Here is a 12770-nt window from a genome sequence, read left to right as displayed (position 1 = left end):
TGGCCCAATTGCACAACTTGTTGCAGACAGTTGAAGCAGGGATGAAGGGTAAAAGTATACCCTCCACACTTGCAAGTGCCCCTGTCTTGGCTATTGGACAGGGAAAGGGGAAATAGAGGAAAGGTCCTCCCAAGCAAAACTGGAAGAGCAAGGCTCAAGCTGGGTCATCTAGCAATGGCCCAAAGGCTAAGCCCAATGGTTCCACTCCCCATGTTTCTGATCCAAAAGAGGTCATTTGCTTTTACTGCAATCAAAAGGGGCATTGGAAGAGATCTTGCCCACAATATCTGCAAGATATCAAGGATGGCAAAGTGAAGCCATCTTCGGCAGGTATTTACACTATTTCTGCTAATAACTCATTATCTTCTCGTTCATGGGTCCTTGATACAGGATGTGGTTTTCATATCTGTTCTGATATGCAGGGGCTAAAGGAAAGTGAGGAGATAGAGAGAGGAAGGATAAACTTGATCATGGGAAACAGAAAGTCTTCACCAGGAACCAAGATCGGAGTTTATCAGCTTTTTCTTAGTAATGATGTTAGATTAGATTTGATAAATTGTTGCTATTCGTCTAAAATGACGAGAAACATTATTTCATTTCATGCATTGTTCAGACAAGGTTTTAAATATTCTTTTAATGATTTGAATGGTTCAATTTCTGTTTATAAGAATGGTGTTTTTATGTTTGAAGCTTTACCTTGTGATGGTGTGTATGAAACAGTGACTTGTGTTGATAGCTTAGGAAATAGTGTACTTAATATTGACTTGTCTAATAGTGTAGACAAGGCATGCTTGTGGCATTGTCGTCTTGGACACATTAACAAGAAACGCATAGCCCAACTCCAAAAGGATGGAGTGTTGGAATCATTTGACCTAAAATCAGATGATATGTGTGAATCTTGTCTTTTGGGAAAGATGACAAAATCACCATTCACAGGGTCTTGTGAAAGAGGTGAAGGTATGTTGGATCTCATACACACAGATGTGTGTGGGCCCTTCAGATCAACTACAAGAGATGCTAATCGATTCTATGTGACTTTCACTGACGATTATAGCAGATATGGTTATATCTACTTGATCAAGCATAAGTCAGAAACCTTTGAAAAGTTCAAAGAGTTTAAGCATGAGGTCGAAAATCAATTGGGCAGGAAGATAAAGATACTTAGATCCGATAGAGGCGGGGAGTATCTTAGTATCGAGTTTAATGTCTATCTGAAAGAATGTGGGATAGTCTCACAATTGACTCCTCCTAGGACACCACAATTAAATGGTGTAGCTAAGAGGCGTAATCGGACCTTGTTAGATATGGTTCGTTCTATGATGAGTCGTGCTTCGCTTCCTATTCACTTCTGGGGGTATGCCTTAGAGACAGCCGCCCACATCCTCAATCTTGTCCCTACAAAGAAGGTTGCCAAAACACCTCACGAAATGTGGACGGGGAAAGTTCCCTCGTTGGCACATATTAAAGTCTGGGGTTGTGAAGCTTTCGTAAGACGAGAGACTCACGACAAGCTAGCAGCTAGAAGAGGAGTCTTTCTACAGGCCTAGTGAAAACGTGGTCTTTGTAGCACGAAGAGGAGTCTTTCTAGAAAGGGAGCTCATATTCAAAGAGGATAGTGGGAGCACCATTGAACTTGAAGAAATTCAAGAGTTAACCAATGAAGGAACCTTAGATGACACTAGCACTCAACCAGAGGAAACAGTTCCTGTTGAACCAGTTGATAATTCATTACCTCTTCGAAGGTCCACTAGGGTGAGTGTGCCACCTGAGTTGTATGGTTTTCATATTACTTCAGATGGTGACACATTCATAAGTGACAGAACACTGGTAAACTTAGATGAACCAGTCACTTATAAGGAAGCAATGGCAGGCCCAGAGGCTTCCAAGTGGAAAGAGGCAATGGACAGCGAGATTAAGTCCATGTATGACAACCAAGTTTGGAATTTGGTTGATAGTGCACCAGGTCGTAAGACAGTTGGGTGCAAATGGATCTTCAAGAAGAAGACAGACATGGATGGGAATGTGCATACATTCAAGGCTCGACTGGTTGCAAAAGGTTTCACTCAAACCCCAGGGGTTGACTATGATGAGACCTTTTCGCCAGTAGCTAAGATTAAATCTATTAGGATATTGCTCGCAATAGCTGCCTTTCATGACTATGAAATCTGGCAGATGGATGTCAAGACTGCTTTCCTTAACGGGAAGTTGGCTGAGGATGTTTACATGAATCAGCCAGAGGGTTTTGTTGATGCAAAGTTTCCCAATAGAGTGTGCAAGCTTGAGAAATCCATTTATGGATTGAAACAAGCATCTCGCAGCTGGAATCTTTGCTTCCATGAGAAAGTCAAAGAGTTTGGTTTCTCTAGAAGTGAAGATGAGTTTTGTGTGTATATCAAGGCTAGTGGGAGTATAGTAACTTTTCTGGTGTTATATGTCGATGACATATTACTCATTGGTAAAGACGTTCCAACCTTGAGAGATGTTAAGTCTTGGCTTGGAAAGTGTTTTGCCATGAAAGACCTTGGAGAAGCTGCCTATATTCTTGGGATTAGAATATTGAGAGATAGAAAGAAGAGACTAATTGGACTTAGTCAGAGCACATACTTGGATAAGGTACTAAAGAGGTTTAGTATGGAAAATTCCAAGAAGGGAGAGCTACCTATCCAGAGCAATACCAAATTGAGTAAGACTCAATGCCCGAGTACAGATGTTGAAATAGATGACATGAGTCGTGTACCTTATGCTTCCGCTGTCGGATCGATCATGTACGTTATGACATGTACTCGCCCTGATGTGGCATTTGCTTTGAGCATGGTCAGTCGCTATTAGGGAAACCCGGGTAGAGCTCATTGGATAGCAATAAAGAATATACTCAAGTATTTGTGAAGGACAAAGGACTGGGTCCTTGTACTTGGTGGCAATGATACTTTGAGAGTAGATGGTTACAGTGATGCCAACTTTCAGACGGATAGAGATAACTTCCGTTCACAGTCAGGCTGGGTATTTCTACTGAACGGAGGAGCAGTTACTTGGAAATGTTCCAAGCAAGATACGGTGGCTGATTCTACTTCTGAATCAGAGTACATAGCAGCGAGTGAAGCGTCGAAAGAAGCAGCTTGGTTGAGGAACTTCATCGGAGATCTCGGAGTTGTTCCAACCATCCAGGAGCCTATGGAACTGTTCTGCGATAATGAAGGAGCGGTTGCCTTGACAAAGGAACCGAGAGATCATGGTAAAACCAGACATATCGACAGAAAGTACCATTTCATCAGACATAGAGTAGAAGAAGGCCATCTTGTAGTAAAGAGGGTGTCATCTGAAGATAACCCAGCAGATCCCCTCACAAAGGGTCTGAGTAGGGCTAAGCATATTCAGCATGCTCGGAGCATAGGACTGAAAGATGATATTAGTTTTAGTAGTTAGATCAGTTTTGTTCTGAAACTTGAAACAAAATAAATGTAATTGACTTTTGGTGATTAAATAATAAAGTATTGTTTATTAGTTTTATTACTGCCTTTTGTCAATTGTTTATTATTGTGTTTCATATTTTGCATGTTTTACTTCCTGAATAATAAGATTATTCAAACTCCACAGTCGCTCGTACTTTTGGAAGTAAGTAGTGAATTAAGACTGTCATGAACTGGATTGTAGATTGTCTAAGGATAGACATGGCAATAGAATTGCTGCAATGTTCATGAGTACTCAGAAATTGAGATTTGAGTATTGGATAAACCCTCGCTCAGAGTATCACTTCATGGAATTCATCACGAGTAATACTGAGACGATAATATCTTATAATCTTGAAGCGGAGAAATATGAGTTGTAATTTACAAGTCGGTCATGCATTGGTGATACGAAAACGTATCAGTAAATTGGTGTTATAAAACGTATTGTCATGTATAATTTGATAAGTAAAAGATACAAGCATATGAGTCAACGTTTATTCGTTCCTTTTGCCCTAACCGGAAAAGCGATATCTGTGGGCCCCTTGATGATTTGGTGTCGACTTATGTGCTGGGCCCAGCCAGGACTAAATTGATGTGTTCAATTAGAAGTCCTACATCATCACAAATCAGAAATCGGGAAACATAGATTCTGGACAAAGAGATTGATTACATTCCATGTCTTATGTCTAGGGATATCTAGCAGAATGAAGGATTATATGATCACTTATCTTAGGACATGTAACTGACTGGGTCAGAGTTCAGCAGCAGCTTTTGGAAGCTACAATTTGCTGGTCAAATTTAGAAGGCATACTAGCAATTATAGTTACAGACTTATCTAAGTGGGAGACTGTTGGATTAGGTGTTTAAGCCCATAACTATAATTGGTATGTACTTGAATTGATAGCAGCACAGTCCTTTTGGGTTGCCCTCAACCTAGCAACTGGACAAGGAAATTATGAAATGAGAGATATTAATTTATAAGATTAATAAATTAATATAAATGATTTATTAATATGTTAAAAGATTAATATATTAATTAGAAATCATTGTGTTTAATTAATAGTTAGCCATAAATTAATCAGAATTAATTTTGGGGTTAAAAGAATTAATTATAAAGTGTAGGGACTAGTTTGCAATTAACTAATAGTTGAGTGGAAGGATCCAGAACCCCCTTGGAAGGAGGTGGACGAAATCCATAGGGGAAACCCTAGAGATTTCGTCCAAGGGGTCCAGATAAGGCCCTTGGGTTTTGCTTAGGCCCTAAGCAAAGGAGCATTAGGGTTTTCCCTAAACCCTAGATCCCTCAGCTATATAAGGAGCCTCCCAGCTCTCAAAATCGGTCACTCCTTCTTTGAAGAAACCCTAGGGCCGAAATTGCATACTCTCTCTACCCTCTCTCCTTCTAGTTTCCTTCTTGCTAGTACTTGGGTGTGATTCCATTAGAGGCATTACATTTGTGGTGCTAAGCTTCCAAGAAGATCAAGATCAAGATCAAGGGAATTATCAATTGTTTGCTATAACAATTGAAAGGTATGTAACTCCTAAACCCTAGTTTACTATTTTCGAAAATAGCCTCCTCCTCTAGGGTTCTTGTTTTGCAATTCAAAGTTGTATGTTCAATAGTTAAAACATAGATCCAAAGTAGGTTGCATGTGAACTTAGGAATTGTTTTCTGGTTTATTTGTTTTACCTAAATCCCATCAGGGCGTACCTGCGTACGCGTAGGAGCGAGGGTCGTACAACGCATGTCACTCTACGGATTAATCGACGTGGCTCGTTTCAAACCATGCAAGGCGAGACCGTTGGGCGTAATCTTCTCGTACGTTGGGCGTACCTCGGACGCTGGGCGTCCCTTCTCTACGCGGGGCGTAGGCTTGCACCCAGTCTCACAATTTTGACATTCCGACTTCAAAAATTCATAACTCTTGCATATGAGCTCTGTTTTTGGACGTTCTTTATGTCCACGCGTAGGTGGGACCGTACTCTACAACTTTCGTTTAGACTTTGTTGATTAATTCTCGACTGATTTTAAATTTAATAGTATGAGAAGATTACACTGCTAAACGACCGTGTAAAACTCATAACTTCTACATACAGACTCTGTTTTCGTCTGTCTTTTTATCGTTGAGCTCCTATTGACGAGATCTTCGATTCTCGTTTAGGTTGTGTCGGCTAAAATCGTTTGATCTACAATTCGAACTCCGAGCTGTGCACTTCTGATTCGAAACTTAGAAAAATCATAACTTCCTCATACGAAGTCAGATTTGGGCGTTCTTTTTATGCACGCTCTCTTATTTTGACGCTTATTTTATTATATCTTTGCAAACAAGTATATAATCACACAAAAGCACATAATTCACGTAATTCACATAATGCTCAAATAATTCATCTATATTACTTCAAAGTAGGTTACAATGGTTGACCTAGATTATTACATCATCGTTAATGCTTAGCCCAGAAACACGGGCGTTAAAACTTTCTTCTTTATCTCCTCGTGGTTCTTGGTTGGGTCCTTGGAATAACCTTATTTGTACGATTGACAATCTTTGGGATCACGAGATTGATCTCTTATCTTTATGCCCAATTAGAGTGGGGGATGGTTCTTCTACGTCTTTTTCGCAATACAAATGGCTGGCGTATACGTCTCTTGCAGTTTCCTTTCATAGAGTTTATGCAATTGACAATCATAAATTGGCTTCTGCCAGAGATCGGGTTCTTTGAGGTTGGGACTCTACTAGGCTTCGGCGTTGTCCTAGGGAGGTATTAAGCAGAGCCATTGGGACGACTTCATGGATTTATTGAAGCATTGTCGGCTGTAAGATACTCTAGATAGATTGGGTTGGCTCGGTGATGTATCAGATCGTTTTTCAGTTTCTTCAGCTCGTTCTATTATTGATTCTAGTCTGCTTGGTGTGAGTGGTACGGAGACCAGGTGGAACTATTAGGTTCCTAACAGAATTAACATTCTCATTTGGAGGATCAAGCTTGGTTGCATCCCGACTAGGGAGAAATTGTCTATTCAAGGGTTGGAGCTGCATTCGATTATGTGTCCGATTTGTCTTAATGTTGTGGAGACTAATAAACATCTTTTTATAGGGTGCAGTGAGCTGACTGATATATGGAGTAGGATTGCTATTTGGTGGGGAGTACAGCTTCCTGACCAGTCTTCTACTACATATATTATCTCTTGGTTTGATTATGTTCAGTTGTGTGGCGGCCAACGAGAAGCTTTTGAAGAAGTGGTTTTTTCAGCCTTTTGGTGCTTGTGGAATTTCAGAAATTCCATAATTTTTGGAACGGTTTCTCATAGGAAATCCATATTTTTGATGAGGTTGTTAAGTTTGTTTGTTTGTTTGTTTGTTTTTGGATTTCCAATAGGTATAATAAAGTTATATGCGTAAATGGACGGATTGGCTTCACAATCTTGGTTTAACTTCTATTGTGTTGGAATGTGTTTTTTCTAGCGCCTTGCTGGTTTTTTAATAAAATCTTCCGTCGTTCTAAAAATAAATAAGAAGTACTAAAAGATTAATCAGTAGATGTTAACGGCAACTTTAATAACAAATATAAGGGGGGAATTTGAAAATATATAAGTTATTTGAAAATACTATTATATTAAGAAAGAGAAATCAATTAATTTATGAAAGAAACAAAACATATGATTCATATGATTAGTGAGTTTAATTTTAAGTTTGTATATTAAAATTACCCTTAATTAGTCAATAAATAAGAACCCCTTTGAATTACATACAAGATAAGAAACAATGGAACTTCTTTTTTTAGTTATATCTTTCATAATTTTCTTATTCTTCCTCCATGGTCTCGACCTCTACCGTAGAAGAAGACTACCTCCAGGTCCTCTGGGCCTCTCCATCATCGGAAACCTCCTTGACATTGGATCCAAACCCCATGTATCCCTATCCAAACTCTCCATGAAATACGATCCACTCATGACAATCCGATTGGGCAGTATCACCTGCGTGGTGGCGTCCACACCCGACTCCGCCAGAGAAATCCTCCAACACAATGACGAAGCCTGCTCTGGCCGGGTTGTCTCAGACGCTGTCACCGGCATGAAAAACCATGTGTCGGCGGTCCTATGGATCTCAGCAAACGACGAGTGGCGGACTGCACGGAAAGCCCTCAACACTTACCTCACCCACCAAAAGAAACTCGACACCCTCCAAGACCTTCGCCAGAACGTCATAGAAGGGATGTTGGAGTATCTGCGGGAGTCTGCTCGGAAAAATATGGCCGTAGATATCGGAAAGTTGGCATTCGCAGTGGCGCTCTACATGATGTCGAACACATTACTTTCACAGGATGTGACCAGCTACGAGTCCGAAGATATTGGGGGGTTCAAGATATTGGGGGGTTTAACATAGCAGACATATTTCCGGGGTTGAAACTTTTGGATCCGCAGCGTATCCGGCGCCGGGCGAAGGCTGCTCATGATTGGTTCGCTAAACTGACGGAAAGGTTTATAAGTGAGAGGTTAAAGCATCGAAAGTCGAATCTTGGGAGGTTTGGTGATATCTTGGATTCGCTGTTGGACTTCAGTGAAGATAATGAAGCCAACTTCAGTCTCATACACGTCAGGACCTTGCATGTGGTATTCTCCTCTTTCCTGTTATACTATCAAAATAAAAAGAGTTAAAACATAAAGTGAAATCGAAGTACGAAACCTTTCAAGGTTAAAAGACCAAAAGGCACCTTGAGTTGTTTTTTCATATTTTTTTCTAACATTATCAAACTTTTTAAAAGTTAAACATAAAGGGTAACTTTATTCGACATATTCTTTTATGAAACAAATATAATAATAATAATAATAAGAATAATAATAATAAGAATAATAACTACAAAATGTCTATCCCCTCTTTGCCAAAGTTATAAAGACTATTTTTGAAAAAAAAAAATCACAGGGATCATTTTCGTAATTCATTTTCCACATAGGGATAAAAGCTCACTTTTTAAAATTTGTTATTAGGAAAGGGCATTTATATAATTTTTTAACATGTACGTCATTCCTATAAATATAATTATGTACATAGACCTATTACGTATATTACAAGGACCGTTTTTGTAATTTCTTTTCTACCTAGGGAACAAACATATAAAACCTACAAACCGTGAAGTTCCGAAAGATAAGAGATGAAAATGTCGGTGTTCAAAGTTAAAGGGAAAAAGTGATATTTCACAAAGTAAGGGATAAATAGTAGCATTCGACAAAGTAAGCGGTAGAAAGTCCGAACATACAAAAGTTTAGGGATTAAATATGACAAAATAAGAAAGTTTTGTAGCTAAAGTCTAAAATAAAAAATTTTATGTCTAAATTTTTAGATTATTTATGACCAAAGTGTAAGATAACAAAATTTTAGGGTAAAAATGTAACACTCTAAAACTATGCATTATGGTAAAAAAAATAAAGCTTTAGTGGCAAACTCAAAAGTTTAAAAACCTAAAACTTTACAATTTTTTTATTTAAAAAATCATGTTAGGGCATCATACTTTAAAAGGTTTATTTTTACCTATAGTAGCAACGTTGTTACATAGTGCTACAAATACTTTATTTGATATTTATTATTATCTTTTATAATTAAATATATGTATTTTTATTTTAGAAGAATAAGGTCGTATAGTAGAATATAAAAGGTGTGGGGACCAAAAGCGACAACTCCATAAAATAATAAGGCAAAAACTTGATGTATCACATTTGGTAATGTCAGGGACCAAAAGTGGGCAACTCTTAAACCCATTATAGTTATCAGTAAAGAATATTGAAGTTGTGGGACCAAAAGTGACAACTCCACAAACTAATGTGGTTAAAAGTTAAGGAAAGACCAAAAGTGACAAATTGTTAAGAGTTTTGTGGCAAAACTTTGAAAAAGTTAAAGATGGACAAAAAGAGGCAAATTGTAAAAAGTTGAGAAGGCACCAAAAATGGCTAAGTATCAAAACTTTTGTGGTAAAAATTTGAAATAGTTGAGGAGCCACCAAAACAATCAAAGTTGTTAAATACATGTGCTCTTATTTGAATAAAATAAGGTCGTATAATATAATATCGAAGATGGAGAGACCAAAAGTGGCAACTCTAGAATCTAATATATATATATATATATATATATATATATATATATATATATATATATATATATATATATATATATATATATATACTAGTAGGATATCCGCGCGATGCAGCGGCGCCAGATAGTTTCTTTGGGTAGATAGTTTTCATGCGAAGATTAGTTTCTTTTTCGTGTTTCGGTCTTCTGACGGCTTGTTTTGTGCTGGATAGTTCCTATCGGCGAACAATTTGTAGCTAAGAACGTAGATGCGGGGCACCAGCTAGTTCCATTCAACAAATAGTTTCCACACGACAATTAGTTTTCTTTTGACGGAAAATAGTTTCTCTCAGCCATTTGGCATGCTATTTTTTGTTGGCAAGGAATTAATAGTTCATTTTCAGCGTTGGACAGCTTCCTTTGATAATTAGTTTATGGAGGCGATTAGGTTTTCTTTCAAGCAGTTGTTAAGGATGAAAATAAAAGGATGTTACTTTGGGTTACAAGTAAAAACATAGTGTTATTTTGAGATAAAAGTACAATAGGTGATGAATATTTTCTTTCTGGAGAACAGTTTCTTTTTGGTGGACAGAAAATAGTTTTTGGTTGACAGAAAATAGTTTTCTTTTGGTGATTGTTTTCATTTCGAAATATGTTATATTTCAATAAAATCATGCAATGTATGTTTTCATATCATTTAACACTAAATATATTTATAAGATTTGTACATATTTGTATTCCGTTTTTACAAATAGTTTTATTTATGATTTGGGTTCTATGGTTTATAATTTTATGTTTTGGATTTAATATTACGGCATATAAAATTATCCAAACATTAGTATTAAAAATTAATAGGTAAATATCAATAAATAACATTTATAGAAAAACGATTCATATTTCATAATAAGTACAAATAAAAAAAATAATAAAACAGTAAAATTGAATTTTTGTTTAGGGAGCTTATATCACTTTTAAAAAAATATTCCGAATTGTTTTTGTTTTTCAAACATGGTCCCACTTTTAAAATTCTTATACAAATTTAGTCCCTGTTCTAGAATACTAAAATAATACCCTTTATTCAATTATTGTTAAAAACTTTCGGCTAGGGGTGAGCATGGTGCGGTTCGGTGCGGTTTTTGTATAAAACCGCAACCGCAACCGCAAATTGCGGTTTTTTAAAGCCAAAAACCGAAAATTGCGGTTCTGATTCGGTTCGATTTTGCGGTTATTTTTGCGGTTTTGCGGTTATTTCGGTGCGGTTTCGGTTTTTAACCACAAAATGAGGTGGTGCGGTTTTTCGGTTAAAAGAGTGCGGTTTGTTACAGGAGGGTCAGTGCATATAAGTTTAAAATCTAAACAGATTTCGATAAATGATAGGAATTTGAAATTCTCACATTTTTCGATAAGGATTTGGGAGTGTGAAATTAGAATCATTGAAATTATGTTCAATTGGTTTATTTCACAAAGTAAGGATCATAGACAAACATAGAGTGCATACTTGGTGTATGGCAAAGCTATTGTTTAAGAAAAACATAGTGTACATGCTTGGAGCATGGGACAACTAATGTTTTTAATTCAAGTATAAAGTTGATAAAACTGAAACAATGAATAATGAGTAATCAGTATGGTGATAAATAAAAGTGTTTATTTATATTCATAGGGTTTGATACCATATTTGATTCATTTATTCTTGTGTTTCACTTTGCATGTTTTGACTTCCAGAATAACTAAGTCGCTCTTCCTGAATGATTAAGTTATTCAAACAATCCACAGTCGGTCATATGTTGGAAGTAGATATGAATCAAGACTTTCATGGGTTGGTTTGTAGAGGTCCGAGTTGGTGGACAAAGTGGTGCTACAACACTCATGAGTGCTCATAACTTCTGAGTATTGGATTCAACCCGCGCTCATTTGAATCACTTCATGGATTTTATCACGAGTGATCATGAGACGATAATATCTTATATTCTTCAAACCTAGAGATATGAGTTGTTACTATGAGTTGGTTATACATTGATTGCACGAAAACGCATTTGGTAACTCGATGTTATAAAACGCGCCATTGTGTATGATTCAACAAGTAGTAGAACAAGCCATATGAGTCGAAGTTTATCCATTCCTTTTACCTTCGGGATAAAAGCGATATCTGTGGGCCCCTCGATGATTTAGCGATGACACATGTGAGTGCTTGGCCAAGCCAGGACTGATTTGATTTGTTCAATCAGTCAGTCATCATAAATCGAAAATCGGGAAACAACAAATGGACAGAGAGAATGATTATAATCCATGTCTCAGTCCATATGATATCTAGAATGGAGGAATATATGATCCCTTATCTAATGGACAAGTCATTGACAAGGTCAGAGTTCGACAGCGGCTTTAAGAGCTACGATTGCCAGTTAGGTTTTGAAGTCATACTCAATAATAGTTTTAGACTTATCCAAGTGGGAGACTGTTGGATTAATGTCTAAGTCCATAACTATATTTGGTATGTACTTGACCCGACCCGGCATGGTCCATTTGGGTTGCACTTCACCGGCACAATTTATATGGATAGTCTTTTGAGAATAGTATATTTATGATTTATATTAATATATTATAAGTTCTAATATATTAATATGGAATCATATTATTTAATTAGTATTGATCAAGAATTAATTTAGAATTAATTAAGTGATCAAAAAGAACTAATTAAATATGGACTCTTATATATATGGAATGGGCCAAGTTCATTTAGGTTGGGCTAAGCTTTCATAGATGGTCCATGGAGCTTTTAACCCATGGATCCTATGTAAATGAAAGGTCATGGGTATTAGGGTTTACATGGATGTAACCCTAATCCTCCATAATATATAAAGGGGTCATTGGCTCACAAAATTGGCACAAGTGTGTGAAAATAAGAGTGGGCCGATTTTAGTGTGCATACATATTCTCTCAAGTTCTTCCAAGGTGTTTTGGTGATTTGTGATTCCATTTGAGGCTTCCACACTATTGGGGCTAAGCTCTTAAAGCTTGAAGACATCAAGCTACATCAAAAGGTATCTCATCTAACTAGAACTTTGTAGTATAGGTGCTTCATAATATGCTAGTTAGGATGAAACCTTGGAATAGTTAATATTTGCATGTATAATAGAGAAAACATAGATCCAAAGTTTATAGGGTTGCATGTACACCATAGGAGTGTTAGAATGCTCAAAACCCAACAAATACATGGGTTATATTATTGGTTAGCCACTTACATAATCATGGATCACTTAGC

General features: G+C 37.1%; 1 long non-coding RNA gene across 1 annotated transcript; it reads left to right on the top strand.

Moving 5' to 3' along the window:
- Positions 1-7215: 7215 nt before the first annotated feature.
- Positions 7216-10024, top strand: LOC145167453 (uncharacterized). Its single transcript, XR_013741140.1, has 2 exons — positions 7216-8058; positions 9745-10024. It is a non-coding gene; the product is annotated as an uncharacterized LOC145167453 (long non-coding RNA).
- The last annotated feature ends 2746 nt before the right edge of the window (positions 10025-12770 follow it).

Source organism: Lactuca virosa, chromosome 3 (assembly GCF_052849685.1).
Source record: "Lactuca virosa cultivar CGN04683 chromosome 3, Lactuca_virosa_CGN04683_v6, whole genome shotgun sequence".
Lineage (NCBI taxonomy): Eukaryota > Viridiplantae > Streptophyta > Magnoliopsida > Asterales > Asteraceae > Lactuca > Lactuca virosa.
The sequence above is the reverse complement of the archived record's forward strand: the minus strand, read 5'-3'. Positions and strand labels throughout refer to the sequence as shown.